Consider the following 13516-nt stretch of genomic DNA (forward strand, 5'->3'; position numbering starts at 1 on the left):
TTATGTTCTGCATTTTATGCCTTTCTATGTTATTCAAATATTTGAGGAGAATTTTTATTGTTTTCTGTTTGTCATTTTGTCTTCAGATTATTTGTCTCTAGAGTTTCTTATCACTTGGTGGAGTTGCCGCAAGCCTCGCTGAGGCAGATGTCCTTTTAAATAGTGGTGTCTAGAAATGATCATTACCCACAGATATGAGCTACAAAAAGCACAATAAAATAATTTTCATCAGTTTTGTTTTATTTAAGCTTGTCTTAGCTTTCCTTTTATAACTTCAAAGATTTTGTTAAATATTTCAATAATATCAGGTGGGAAGAACTTGGTAACAGACATGTTTGATTATCATGAATTATCAATTAATATTCTAATATTTTGCCTTTCATTTTCCCATTTTCTTCTAAGGGTATCAGTGAAAGAGCTTTATTACGGACAAACATGGCTTGTTGAAATCAACAAGTTTTTCTGTAAAACTCACCTAATTTGCCAGTCTAGCAACTTCGTCAGAAAAATTCTTCTCTATGAGCCCATACTGGCTCTTAACAATCATTGCTACCTCTTCCAAATGCTCCCAAAACATCTATTTAATAACTTCTAGAATTTCACTAAGTCCTTTCCTGCCATGCCCAGAAGTTTGGGTTTTATCTTATGTACAAAAAGAGGAGGATCTATGTTTTACAGTTATTTTATAACTGTATTTTTTTCATTAAAATGCACATTTCTTGAAATGAGGATTGTGCCTATTTATATGTCAATCTAAGTATAAATGTATAAGTCATAGTACTCAATACACGCTAGATGGATGGATCAAAAAATGTGACAATATTTAAAATATTTTGAGGGAACTTTCCAGACCACTTGGCGAGAGGTGGAGGTGGCTGCCTCATCTGAGCACAACCACTAGGTACGTTCCTTTGTGCACCCTCCACATCAACCTCAGCCTACTCACTACCAGTAGAAAAATGGTGAAAGAACTCAGTTTCTATGATGTTTTGGGGGTAAAACTGAATGCCGTTCAGAAAGGCTATAGGAAAATGGCTTATAGGAAACTGGCATTGAAGTACCACCCTGATAAATACCTGAATGAAGGAGATAATTTCAGGCAGAGTTCTCAAGCTTATGAAGTTCTCTGTGATGCAAAGAAATGTGAATTGTATGACAAAGAATGAAAACCAGGTAATTAAAGAGGGCGGAGCAGGTAGCACTTTTGGCTCTCCTGTGAACATCTTTGATATGATTTTTGGAGTGGGATGAGGAAGTATGCAGAGGGAAAGGAAAGGTAAAAATGTGTGTCAGCTGTCAGTAACCTTAGACGATTTATATAAAAGTGTGACAAGAAAACTGGCTCTGCAAATAAAAAAAAAATGTGATTTGTGACAAATGTGAAGACAAGTGGTAAGAAAGGAACAGTAGAGGGCTGTCCCAATTGCATAGGTATAGAATGCAAATAAGAATTCATCAGATAGGACCTGGAATGGTTTGGAAAATTTAATCTGTGGGCATAGAGTGCTAGGGCCATGGAGAATAAATCATCCCTGAATACACATATAAAACGGCAATGGAAGGACGATAGAGAAAAGAAGATTGTACAAGTCCATATTGACAAAGGCGTGAAAGATGGCCAGAAGGTAACATTCCATGGTGAAGCACACCAGAGAACCAGATTGGAGCTAGGAGATATTATTGTGTTAGATCAAAAGGAGCATGCTGTTTTTATTCAACGAGGAGGTGAGCTTTTCATGTGTATGGACATACAGCTGGTTGAAGCATTTTGTGGCTTTTACTCTTAGCGACTGAACTATAGTCATTACCTCTCATCCAGCTTAGATTGTCCAGCATGGAGATATCTAGTGTGTCCTAAATGAAGGAATGCCAATTTATGTAGCCCATACAAAGAGTTGCCAAATTATCCAATTGAAGGTAAATTGTTCCCAAGAATGGCTTTCCCTCACCTGGTGAACTCTTTTTGCTGAAAGAACTCCCACCTTAGAGGAAGAAAGTAGAAGGACTGATGAAATGGATCAGATAGAACTCATGGTCTTTGATCCAAATGAGAAAAGATGGCACCATAACAATAGAGAAGCATATGAGAGTGATAAACATCATCCTTGAGGTGGGTTTCAGTGTCAAACCTCTTCATGGAGCCAGTGAATGACACTCAGAGTTGGCATTATATGTGCAGCAGTGAATGAGTGGAGGACTGTAATCTTAATACATTTACTGCTAACTATTGTTTTTGTTTCAATAGTCAATTATAGTAATGTTTTAAAAGTTGTGTTCATCTATGTTCACACTGCTGAGAAAGAGATACCTGAGACTGGGAAGAAATAGAGGTTTAATTGAACTTACAGTCCCACATGGCTGGAGAGGCCTCAGAATCACGGTGGGAGGCAAAAGTACTTCTTACATGGTGGTGGCAGAGAAAATGAAGAAGCAAAAGTGGAAACCTCTGATAAACCCATCAGAGCCCATGAGACTTACTCACCATCACAAGAATAGCAAGGGAAAGACCAGCCTTCCTGATTCAATTACCTCCCCCTGGGACCTTCCACAAGACAGGGGATTCTGGGAGTTACAATTCAAGCTGAGATTGGGGTGAGGGCACAGCCAAACATATCAAAAGTTAAATGGAGAATAAAGGCAAATATAAAATCTCTGATTTTGCACTGTATGTATGATGACTTCCATGTGAAAGATGAAGTTTAAAATCTATAAAAACAACTTTTAAAAGAAGTTCCATTAGCATTTGTTAGGCCAAACCTTATAATAGATTTCATCTGTGTGCATGAACAAACTTAGAGTAAATTGCTAGGTGTATGTCTTGGCTGCAGCATATGACCTTTCATTCTTAACCTATGAAATTAAAACTGTATTTAACTGGCAATCAGAAAAAAATAAACGTAATTTGTAGAGAAGTGTTGGTTTCTATAATCATTTGTATTATGTAAGTTTCATTGTGACTCCTCTGCATTTATTCTGTTGCCTCAAATGTTACTTGAAGATGGCATAATATAATTTAGGCTGTGATATCAATGATATAAATGATACCTTTCTAAAGAAGGAATTTTTCATAACAGAAAGCTGCTTCTTGAGGACTTGAACTTCTAGAATTGTATTTCCTTCTGCACCCTTGCATTTGTGCATGCGTGCATGTGCAGGCACATGCGTGTGTGTGCACACACATACACACACACACACACACACACACACACACACACATATATATATATATATATATATATATATATATATACACACACATATGCATATGTATAACTTGACCAGTCCTAGTTATTTTTACTCCCTTCTCTTTGGACCATAATATGTCCCTAAGTAGTGACTTCCAGAGCTGGATAACCTAGAAGTTAACGTAAAGAGACCTTGATATGGACAATTAATTTTCATGTGTAATATAGGAAGGTGCTCCTTTGGTATGTTACAGGCTTACTTTAAACCTTTTGACTTATACTCCAAAGTAACTGTCATTTAATGTTGGTAGTATAGCAAAGTATAATGAATAACTTTAGTTGTATATTTAAAAGTTTCATCATATATCCACATGCTTAAATCTGAATATCAGAATTTAAGTAATTCTTGAAATGTATGAATGTCTCTTTAATTACAGTTTGCAAAGCTTTCTCAAAAATATTTTGAGCAGGTGAGCTAAATAACTAAGTACCTATTTAAGAAATGTTATTTTGAATAAAAGACTGAAAGAAGATGGGAAAAAAGCAGGGATGAAGCTCCATTCTGGGAGACTTATTAAGAATCTGTTGAAAGTGTTAAGGTAAGAAAAGATGGGGACCTGAGTTAAATAATGATGGGAATATATGGGGATAAATGGAATAAATTGATGATTAATTGATAAACAAATAATAGCTATATATATGCACACACATGTATGCCTATATGTACATAATTGATTAAATTGGATAAATTCAGATTTCTAATGACATCCAAGTTTTGGGCTTAAGTATCTCTATTTTTTAGAATCTTTAAATCAAATTAAATCCCCCATATGCCTATGACTTTAAGTGCAATAAGACAGTTATTCCTTGTTTATTAAGTGGAATTGCATGGGGCAGCTCTGTTCAACAGTCATTAGGTTCCTAAACTGGCAGATATTTCCAAACTTTCAATTTATGGCAATCAAGTTTGTCTTAAGGTTCCTGCTAGCTAAAAGAAACTTCAAATGAAGGAGCATGCATTGGGAATGTCAGGGACCATGTGTGGAAATAGAACACATCACTTCCTCTCAAATTACATCAGCTGAAAATCAGTCCTATGGCTACACCTAAACACAAGGGAGGCTGAAACATATTTTAAGTGATTAAGAATGAGAAGAGGAATATAAATTTAGGTGAGCACTTGTCATTAGCAAAAGAATGAATGAATGTAAAATAGTAGATGTTATAGGGCTATAAGTTCGTTTTGGAGTATAAGCCTGAGGTACCTCTTAAACATTCATATACAGAAGTATCTATTAAGAGAACAGAAATACAATTTCTAAGGTCTAGTGGGAGCTTTGCTTGGAGTTGCAGATTTAGAAATCATTGCTTTTTAGATAATTGAAGTCACCAGTGAAAGAAGTGTAAAATTAGACCAGGTGAGAAAAGAAAAATGGGGGAAATAAGAAAAAGCTTATAGATAAATCTTAGACAAAACAAAACAAACCTAACTCTGTATAATCAAAGAAGGACTCTGAAAAATAAAGCCAAATCCTAGGAAAAATATGTCATGGCAGCCAAAAGACCCAGATGAAAGATATTATCATAATAAATGAGAGTGGGCTTCAGTTTTGAGGATCATAAAAAGATTAGGTCAGATTAGGATGGAAATATATTACTTGCTTTTGATACTACTGAGGCAAGGGTGAATTTCAATAAATCAGTTCCAATGGCTTTATGAAGGAAGAGTTAGATTAAAAGTTTAATAATTAGACAAAATAGATTGTGGCCAGAAGGATGAAGGAAGGGAAAATGCTTTCATTTATGATACTCTAGTTAAAATGAAGCATCTTGAGCAACTGTATACATTTTAAAAAAGAAAATTTTAGAGGTGGAAATAATTTGAACATAAATAAGAGGATATGGAATCTCAAGTATGAATAGAAGGATTATCTTTATTTATTTTTATTGCATTTTAGGTTTTGGGGTACATGTGCAGAACATGCAAAACAGTTGCATAGGTACGCACATGGCAATGTGCTTTGCTGCCTTCCTCCCCTTCACCCACATTTGGCATTTCTCCCCAGGCTATCCCTCCCCAGCTCCCCGCTGCTGTCCCTCTCCTATTCCCCCCAGTAGACCCCAGTGTTTAGTACTCCCTTCCCTGTGTCCATGTGTTCTCATTTTTCATCACCTGCCTATGAGTAAGAATATGCGGTATTTCATTTTCTGTTCTTGTGTCAGTTTGCTGAGAATGATGTTCTCCAGATTCATCCATGTCCCTACAAATGACATGAACTCATCATTTTTGATTGCTGCATAATATTCCATGATGTATATGTGCCACATTTTCCCAATCCAGTCTATCATCGATGGGCATTTGGGTTGGTTCCAGGTCTTTGCTATTGTAAACAGTGCTGCAATGAACATTCGTGTGCATGTGTCCTTATACTAGAAAGATTTATAGTCCTTTGGATATATACCCAGTAACGGGATTGCTGGGTCAATTGGAATTTCTATTGCTAAGGCCTTGAGGAATCGCCACACTGTCTTCCACAATGGGTGAACTAATTTACACTCCCACCAACAGTGTAAAAGTGTTCCTATTTCTTCACATCCTCTCCAGCATCTGTTGTCTCCAGATTTTTTAATGATCGCCCTTCTAACTGGTGTGAGATGGTATCTCAATGTGGTTTTGATTTGCATCTCTCTAATGACCAGTGATGAGCATTTTTTCATATGTTTGTTGGCCTCATGTATGTCTTCTTTTGTAAAGTGTCTGTTCATATCCTTTGCCCATTTTTGAATGTGCTTGTTTGTTTTTTTCCTGTAAATCTGTTTGAGTTCTTTGTAAATTCTGGATATCAGTCCTTTGTCAGATGGGTAGACTGCAAAAATTTTTTTCCCATTCTGTTGGTTGCCGATTCACTCTAGTGACTGTTTCTTTTTCCGTGCAGAAGCTGTGGAGTTTGATTAGGTCCCATTTGTCTATTTTGGCTTTTGTTGCCAATGCTTTTGGTGTTTTGGTCATGAAGTCCTTGCCTACTCCTATGTCCTGATGGTTTTGCCTAGATTTCCTTCTAGGGTTTTTATGGTGCCAGGTCTTATGTTTAAGTCTTTAATCCATCTGGAGTTAATTTTAGTGTAAGGTGTCAGGAAGGGGTCCAGTTTCTGCTTTCTGCACATGGCTAGCCAGTTTTCCCAACACCATTTATTAAATAGGGAATCCTTTCCCCACTGCTTGTTTTTGTCAGGTTTATCAAAGATTGTATGGTTGTAGATATGTTGTGTTCCCTCCAATGCCTCTGTTTTGTTGCATTGGTCTATATCTCTGTTTTGGTACCAGTACCATGCTGTTTTGATTACTGTAGCCTTGTAGTATAGTTTGAAATCCGGTAGTGTAATGCCCCCCATTGTGTTCTTTTTGCTTAGAATTGACTTGGCTATGCGGGCTCTCTTTTGGTTCCATATGAAGTTCATGGTTGTATTTTCCAATTCTGTGAAGAAAGTCAATGGTAGCTTGATGGGGATAGCATTGATTCTGTAAATTACTTTGGGCAGTATAGCCATTTTCACAATATTAATTCTTCCTAACCATGAACATGGAATGTTTCTCCATCTGTTTGTGTCCTCTCTGATTTCGTTGAGCAGTGGTTTGTAGTTTTCCTTGAAGAGGTCCCTTACGTTCCTTGTGAGTTGTATTCCTAGGTATTTTATTCTTTTTGTAGCAATTGTGAATGGCAGTTCATTCTTGATTTGGCTCTCTTTAGTCTGTTATTGGTGTATAGGAATGCTTGTGATTTTTGCACATTGATTTTATATCCTGAGACTTTGCTGAAGTTGCTTATCAGTTTCAGGAGTTTTTGGGCTGAGGCAATGGGGTCTTCTAGGTATACTATCATGTGGTCTGCAAATAGAGACAATTTGGCTTCCACCTTTCCTATTTGAATACCCTTTATTTCTTTTTCTTGCCTGATTGCTCTGGCCAGAACTTCCAGTACTGTATTGACTAGGAGTGGTGAAAGAGGGCATCCTTGTCTAGTGCCGGATTTCAAAGGGAATGCTTCCAGTTTTTGCCCATTCAGTATGATATTGGCTGTTGGTTGGTTGTAAATAGCTTTTATTACTTTGAGATATGTTTCATCGATACCAAGTTTATTGAGGGTTTTTAGCATAAAGGGCTGTTGAATTTTGTCAAATGCCTTCTCTGCGTCAATTGAGATAATCATGTGGTTTTTGTTTTTGGTTCTGTTTATGTCTTGAATTACGTTTATAGACTTGCATATATTGAACCAGCCTTGCATCCCTGGGATGAATTCTACTTGATCATGGTGGATAAGCTTTTTGATGTGCTGTTGCAATCAGCTTGCAAGTATTTTATTGAAGATTTTTGCATCTATGTTCATCATGGATATTGGCCTGAAGTTTTCTTTTCTTGTTGGGTCTCTGCTGGGTTTTGGTAACAGGATGATGATGGTCTCATAAAAAGATTTGGGAAGGATTCCCTCTTTTTGGATTATTTGGAATAGTTTCAGAAGGAATGGTACCAGCTCCTCTTTGTGTATCTTGTAGAATTCAGCTGTGAACCCATCTGGACCTGGGCTTTTTTTGTTAATTGCTGCCTTGACTTTAGACCTTGTTATTGGTCTATTCATAGTTTCGGCTTCCTCCTGGTTTAGGCTTGGGAGGACACAGATGTCCAGGAATTCATCCATTTCTTCCAGGTTTACTAGTTTATGTGCATAGAGTTGTTTGTAATATTCTCTGATGATGGTTTGAATTTCTGTGGAATCTGTGGTGATTTCTCCTTTATCATTTATTATTGCATCTATTTGTTTGTTCTCTCTTTTCTTTTTTATCAGTCTGGCCTAGTGGTCTGTCTATTTTGTTGATCTTTTCAAAAAACCAGCTCTTGGATTTATTGATTTTTTGAAGTGTTTTTTGTGTCTCTATCTCCTTCAGTTCAGCTCTGATATTAGTTATTTCTTGTCTTCTGCTAGGCTTTGAGTTTTTTTGATCTTGCTCCTCTAGCTCTTTCAATTTTGACGATAGGGTGTCAATTTTGGATCTCTCCACTCTTCTCATGTGGGCACTTATTGCTATATATTTTCCTCTAGAGACTGCTTTAAATGTGTCCCAGAGATTCTGGCATGTTGTGTCTTTGTTCTCATTGGTTTCAAAGAACTTCTTTATTTCTGTCTTCATTTCATTGTTTACCCAGTCAACATTCAAGAGCCAGTTGTTCAGATTCCATGAAGTTGTGCGGTTCTGGGTTGGTTTCTGAATTCTGAGTTCTAACTTGATGGCACTATGGTCTGAGAGGCTGTTTGTTACGATTTCAGTTGTTTTGCATTTGTTGAGCAGTGCTTTAATTCCAATTATGTGGTCAATTTTAAAGTAGGTGTGATGTGGTGCTGAGAAGAATGTATATTCTGTGGATTTGGGGTAGAGAGTTCTGTAAATGTCTATCAGGTTTGCTTGTTCCCGGTCTGAGTTCAAGCCCTGGATATCCTTGTTAATTTTCTGTCTGGTTGATCTAATATTGACAGTGGAGTGTTAAAGTCTCCCACTATTATTGTGTGGGAGTCTAAGTCTCTTTGTAAGTTGTTAAGAACTTGTCTTATGTATCTGGCTGCTCCTGTATTGGGTCCATATATATTTAGGATTGTTAGCTCTTCTTGTTGTATCGATCCTTTTACCATTATGTAATGACCTTCTTTGTCTCTTTTGACCTTTGTTGCTTTAAAGTCTATTTTATCAGAGATGAGATAAAATTTTTGCTCTCCATTTGCTTGGTAAATCTTCCTCCATCCCTTTATTTTGAGCCTTTGTGTACTTTTGCATGAGAGATGGGTTTCCTGGATACAGCACACTGATGGGTTTTGGTTTTTTATCCAATTAGCCAGTCTGTGTCTTTTGATTGGTGCATTTAGCCCATTTACATTTAGGGTTAATATTGTTATGTGTGAATTTGATCCTGCCATTTTGATGCTTGCTGGCTGTTTTGCCCATTAGTTGATGTAGATTCTTCATTTTGTTGATGCTCTTTAGCATTTGGTATGTTTTTGGAATGGCTGGTACTGGGTGTTCCTTTCTATGTGTAGTCCCTTTTTCAGGAGCTCTCGTAAAGCAGGCCTGGTGGTGACAAAATCTCTGAGTACTTGCTTGTTCGCAAAGGATTTTATTTTTCCTTCACTTGTGAAGCTCAGTTTGGCTGGATATGAAATTCTGGGTTGAAAGTTCTTTTCTTTAAGGATGTTGAATATTGGCTCCCACTCTCTTCTGGCTTGTAGAGTTTCTTCTGAGAGATCTGCTGTGAGTCTGATGGGCTTCCCTTTGTGGGTGACCCGACCTTTCTCTCTGGCTGCCCTTAGTATTTTCTCCTTCATTGCAACCCTGTTGAATCTGATGATTATGTGCCTTGGGGTTACTCTTCTTGTGGAATATCTTTGTGGTGTTCTCTGTATTTCCTGGATTTGAGTGTTGGCCTGCCTTGCTAGGTTGGGGAAATTTTCCTGGATAATATCCTGAAGAGTAGTTTCTAGCTTGGATTCATTCTCTTTGTCACATTCTGGTACACCTATCAAACGTAGGTTAGGTCTCTTCACATAGTCCCACATTTCTTGGAGACTTTGTTCATTCCTTATTTGCATTTTTTTCTCTAATCTTGGTTTCTCATTTTATTTCATTGAGTTGATCTTCAACTTCTGATATTCTTTCCTCTGTTTGGTCAATTCGGCTGTTGAAACTTGTGCGTGCTTCATGAAGTTCTCGTATTGTGTTTTTCAGCTCCTTCAATTCATTCATATTTCTCTCTAAGTTGTCCCTTCTTGTTATTGTTTCCTGGAATCTTTTTCAAATCTTTCTCAAGGTTCTTAGTTTCTCTGCATTGATTTAGAACATGTTCTTTTAGCTCACAGAAGTTTCTCATTACCCACCTTCTGAAGTTTAATTCCATCATTTCGTCACAGTCATTCTCCATCCAGCTTTGTTCCCTTGCTGGTGAGGAGTTTTGGTCCTTGTAGGAGGCGATGTGTTCTGGTTTCGGGTGTTTTTCTTCTTTTTGTGCTGTTTTCTTCCCATCTTTGTGGATTTATCCACCTGTTGTCTGAGTAGTTGCTGACTTTTCGATTGGGTCTCTGAGTGGACGCCCAGATTGTTGATGATGAAATATTTCTGTTACTTGGGTTTTTTTCTACCAGTCTAGCCCCTCTGCTGTACAACTGCTGAGGTCTACTCCAGGCCCTACTTGTCTGGGGTACACCTGTAGCAGCTGTGGAACAGTGAGGGTTGCTACCAGTTTCTTCTTCTGCTATCTTTGTCCCAGAATGATGTCTGCCAAATGTCAGTCTCATCAGTCCTTTTTGAGGTGACTCTTTGGATATACAGGGGTCAGGGAGCTGCTTGAGAAGACAGTCTGTACTTTATAGGAGCTCAAGTGCTGAGCTGTGTGCTCCGTGGTTCATTCAGGGCTGTTAGGCTGCTACGTTTAAGTCTGCTGCAGCAGACCTCATAAAACCTTTTTTTTTCCTCTGTCTCAGGGAGTTAGGGCTTTCTTTATGAGTGTCCGTTGTACTGTCCTGCCCAGTTAGGAGGGAGTCTAGTCACTATTTGCCTGCTGAGGTTCCGCCCTGCTGACATGGGGTCCACCCTGTTGCTGTGGGCTCTGCCCTGCTGCAGCGGTCTCTGCCCTGCTGCCATGGGCTTTGCCCTATGGCGGAGTCTCTTTGTTATGGCAGGTTGCCTCAGCAATGGCAGGCTGCATCAGCAATGGGAGTGTACCTCAGTAGGGGCAGATTGCCTTGGTAATGGCGGACGCCACTCCCCGACTGAGCTGCACTGCCCTTGGTTCAGCTGTGCCCACAGTGAAACTCTCCACCTGGAGTGTTTCGAATCTCAGTTTTGTTTTCCCTGTGGGGGTGAAACCCCACCAAGCCTGCTCACCTGGCTCCCTGCCTCAGAGCGCCCTTTTTTCTTCCTTTCTTTTTTTTTTAGATTGAACGGTTGACTCTCTCCCAGGTGTTTCAGTCACCTACTGTTCGGGCACCAGGATCTGTATGATTTCCCATGTAGCGACCCACTGCACTGGCTGAAACGCCGCTTCCCAGCAATCTCCTGGTCTGGCTCACTGTCCAAGTCCCATTTAATCAGATGGATATGCTAATCTGCTCTCCCAAATCTCAGATTGCCAGTTTAACAGGGCACCCCGACCAGTGCGTTTGTACGGAGTGTTGCGGAGTGCCACTGTGCTGCGTTGCCGGCCGAAGCGGCCGCACCAGCCACAACAGCTGCGCTGGCATCCCGTGTCTCTCCTACATCTGGGAATTTTCCCATTCTGTGGGCAACAAAGATCCATCTGGAAATGCGGCTTTGACTCTCCCTCTGCATGTTCACTGAGAGCTGCAATCCTGAGTTGTTCTTACTGCGCCATCTTGAATACTCGTATGCCAGAAGGATTATCTTTGTACAGGAAAAGGGGCCTCTCTTCCTTTAAACAGTAGGAAGATTAAGTACTTTGAAATGTAATTTGTTGAATTTTTAAACTTCGATTTTTGTAAATAGCTTAAATTATGTTTAAAATACAGTTCTAATTTAATTTTACAGTTGTACCAGTTATCTATTTCACTTATTATATTTGTTACTATCCTCAATCAATAGTCTCGTGTTGAATGCCTATTAAGTTAGTAATAAACTAAGTTTTTTTAGAAGTATCAAAAAGATTTTGGAACAGAAAATGTTTCAATGAGCATTAAATAATGTTGCAATTATGAAAAAAGTATATATCAAACAATGTAGAGACTAAGTAAGGAAATGTTGATCGTAACGTGGGTTTGATTATTATATTTACCTTGATAATTTTATTATTTTTAACAAAGTATATATTTATAATGCTTACATTAGATTTAGGTTATTGACTTTTCTCTGCCACCACATAAAGAGATTGCTCTTATATTTATCCTGTTCATGGAAATCCAATTATACTCACAGTAGTAAAGAATAGAAAAGTAGCTAATTGTTGGGTGTGAAATTTAGAAGTTTCAATTTTTTATAGTTACCTGGAATAAACAACATAATGAGCTTGATTCTCTCCACCACAGGGTGCATGGACTTAAACTCAGGAAGAAGAAAGAATTTTTAGAATCATATTAGTTTAGATATCTTCACAGTCATTGAATTTAATCATATTTTTTTCTAAAGTTTGGTTTCTAGTAAAAGAGTTTGGAATAAAAAAAAAACAAACAATTTCTCTCACTTGGATTCTTGACTTTCCAATAAGAAATAAGCTGAGGCAGTATGGCTTATTGGGCACAGACACTTTAGAAATGGTACTTTCTCTCTGACCCCTGCTGGAATCTGACTGAGAAGAGAACTGGGCTCTGACAAAGCCAGCCTCAACAACGGCTTTCCTGAACTAAACTGTGATGGTGTGCATAATGATGATCATTTTTAAATTGAATAATCTCTACTCCTAATTTCTTTCATTTCTTCGAATTTTCACACGTACACTGACTACTTATTTGTTACACCTGTTAAAGAACATCACAGTTATATGGACTCATAGATCTTAGAGCTTCTATAATCCAACCTTTCACTTAAATGGAAATCAAATCTGTAATATTCCTACAGTGGATGGTCAATGCAGACTGGACAATGGTCCATAAAGGCTCCATGTTTCCTTGCATGCCCTCAAATATACAGTTGCAAAGGATTATACTTGTAGCCAGGAAACACTTTTAAGGCAGAAAAAAGGATCTGGCTTTCCAATAATTGTTTTAAAATCTAACAAAAACATGGCAAAATACTTCTAGAGATTAACTTTCTACCTGTGAGTTATGATTGCTAAATGAACCTAGAGCCTAGTCTTCCAGTAAGTATACTGCCTGAGTACATTTTGATTTCAGGACTGATAGATTTCTAGTGGCTAATTATTGAAATGGCTCAAACCTGCAGTTTCAATTTTATCAAATGAGGCAACACTTCAGTTTGCAGCTCTAAACTAGAATTTAATGACAGGTTAGCCAATGCAAATATACACCCTAGGCAAATGCCACTGAGTTCTTCCCTGTGATGGAAACCAATACCCATGACAATACAATGTTCATTTTAATATGCTTAAGTGCTTCTAAACCTCTACCTAAAAACTGGGGTTACACAGCTTTCAGAATTAACAAAAATATTCATTTGTATTTTATTGAGAAATAAATTTTTTAACCAAAATGTGGTTCAATTTTAGACAATATTAATATTTTAAAAGGCTGCTAAATATTCAATTTTCTTTTTAAAAATAAAACAACCTGTGAGCAAACTGAGAAAACCTGAGCTTAATATGTATTCAGCAGTCATGACTGATG

The 13516-nt window shown here is 37.9% G+C and overlaps 1 pseudogene; it reads left to right on the top strand.

Annotated features, from left to right (window-relative positions):
* Positions 1–849: 849 nt before the first annotated feature.
* Positions 850–2148, top strand: LOC100896240 (dnaJ homolog subfamily A member 1 pseudogene; annotated as a pseudogene).
* The last annotated feature ends 11368 nt before the right edge of the window (positions 2149–13516 follow it).

The sequence above is a fragment of the Callithrix jacchus genome, chromosome 1, assembly GCF_049354715.1.
Source record: "Callithrix jacchus isolate 240 chromosome 1, calJac240_pri, whole genome shotgun sequence".
In the NCBI taxonomy this organism is placed as follows: Eukaryota; Metazoa; Chordata; class Mammalia; order Primates; family Cebidae; genus Callithrix; species Callithrix jacchus.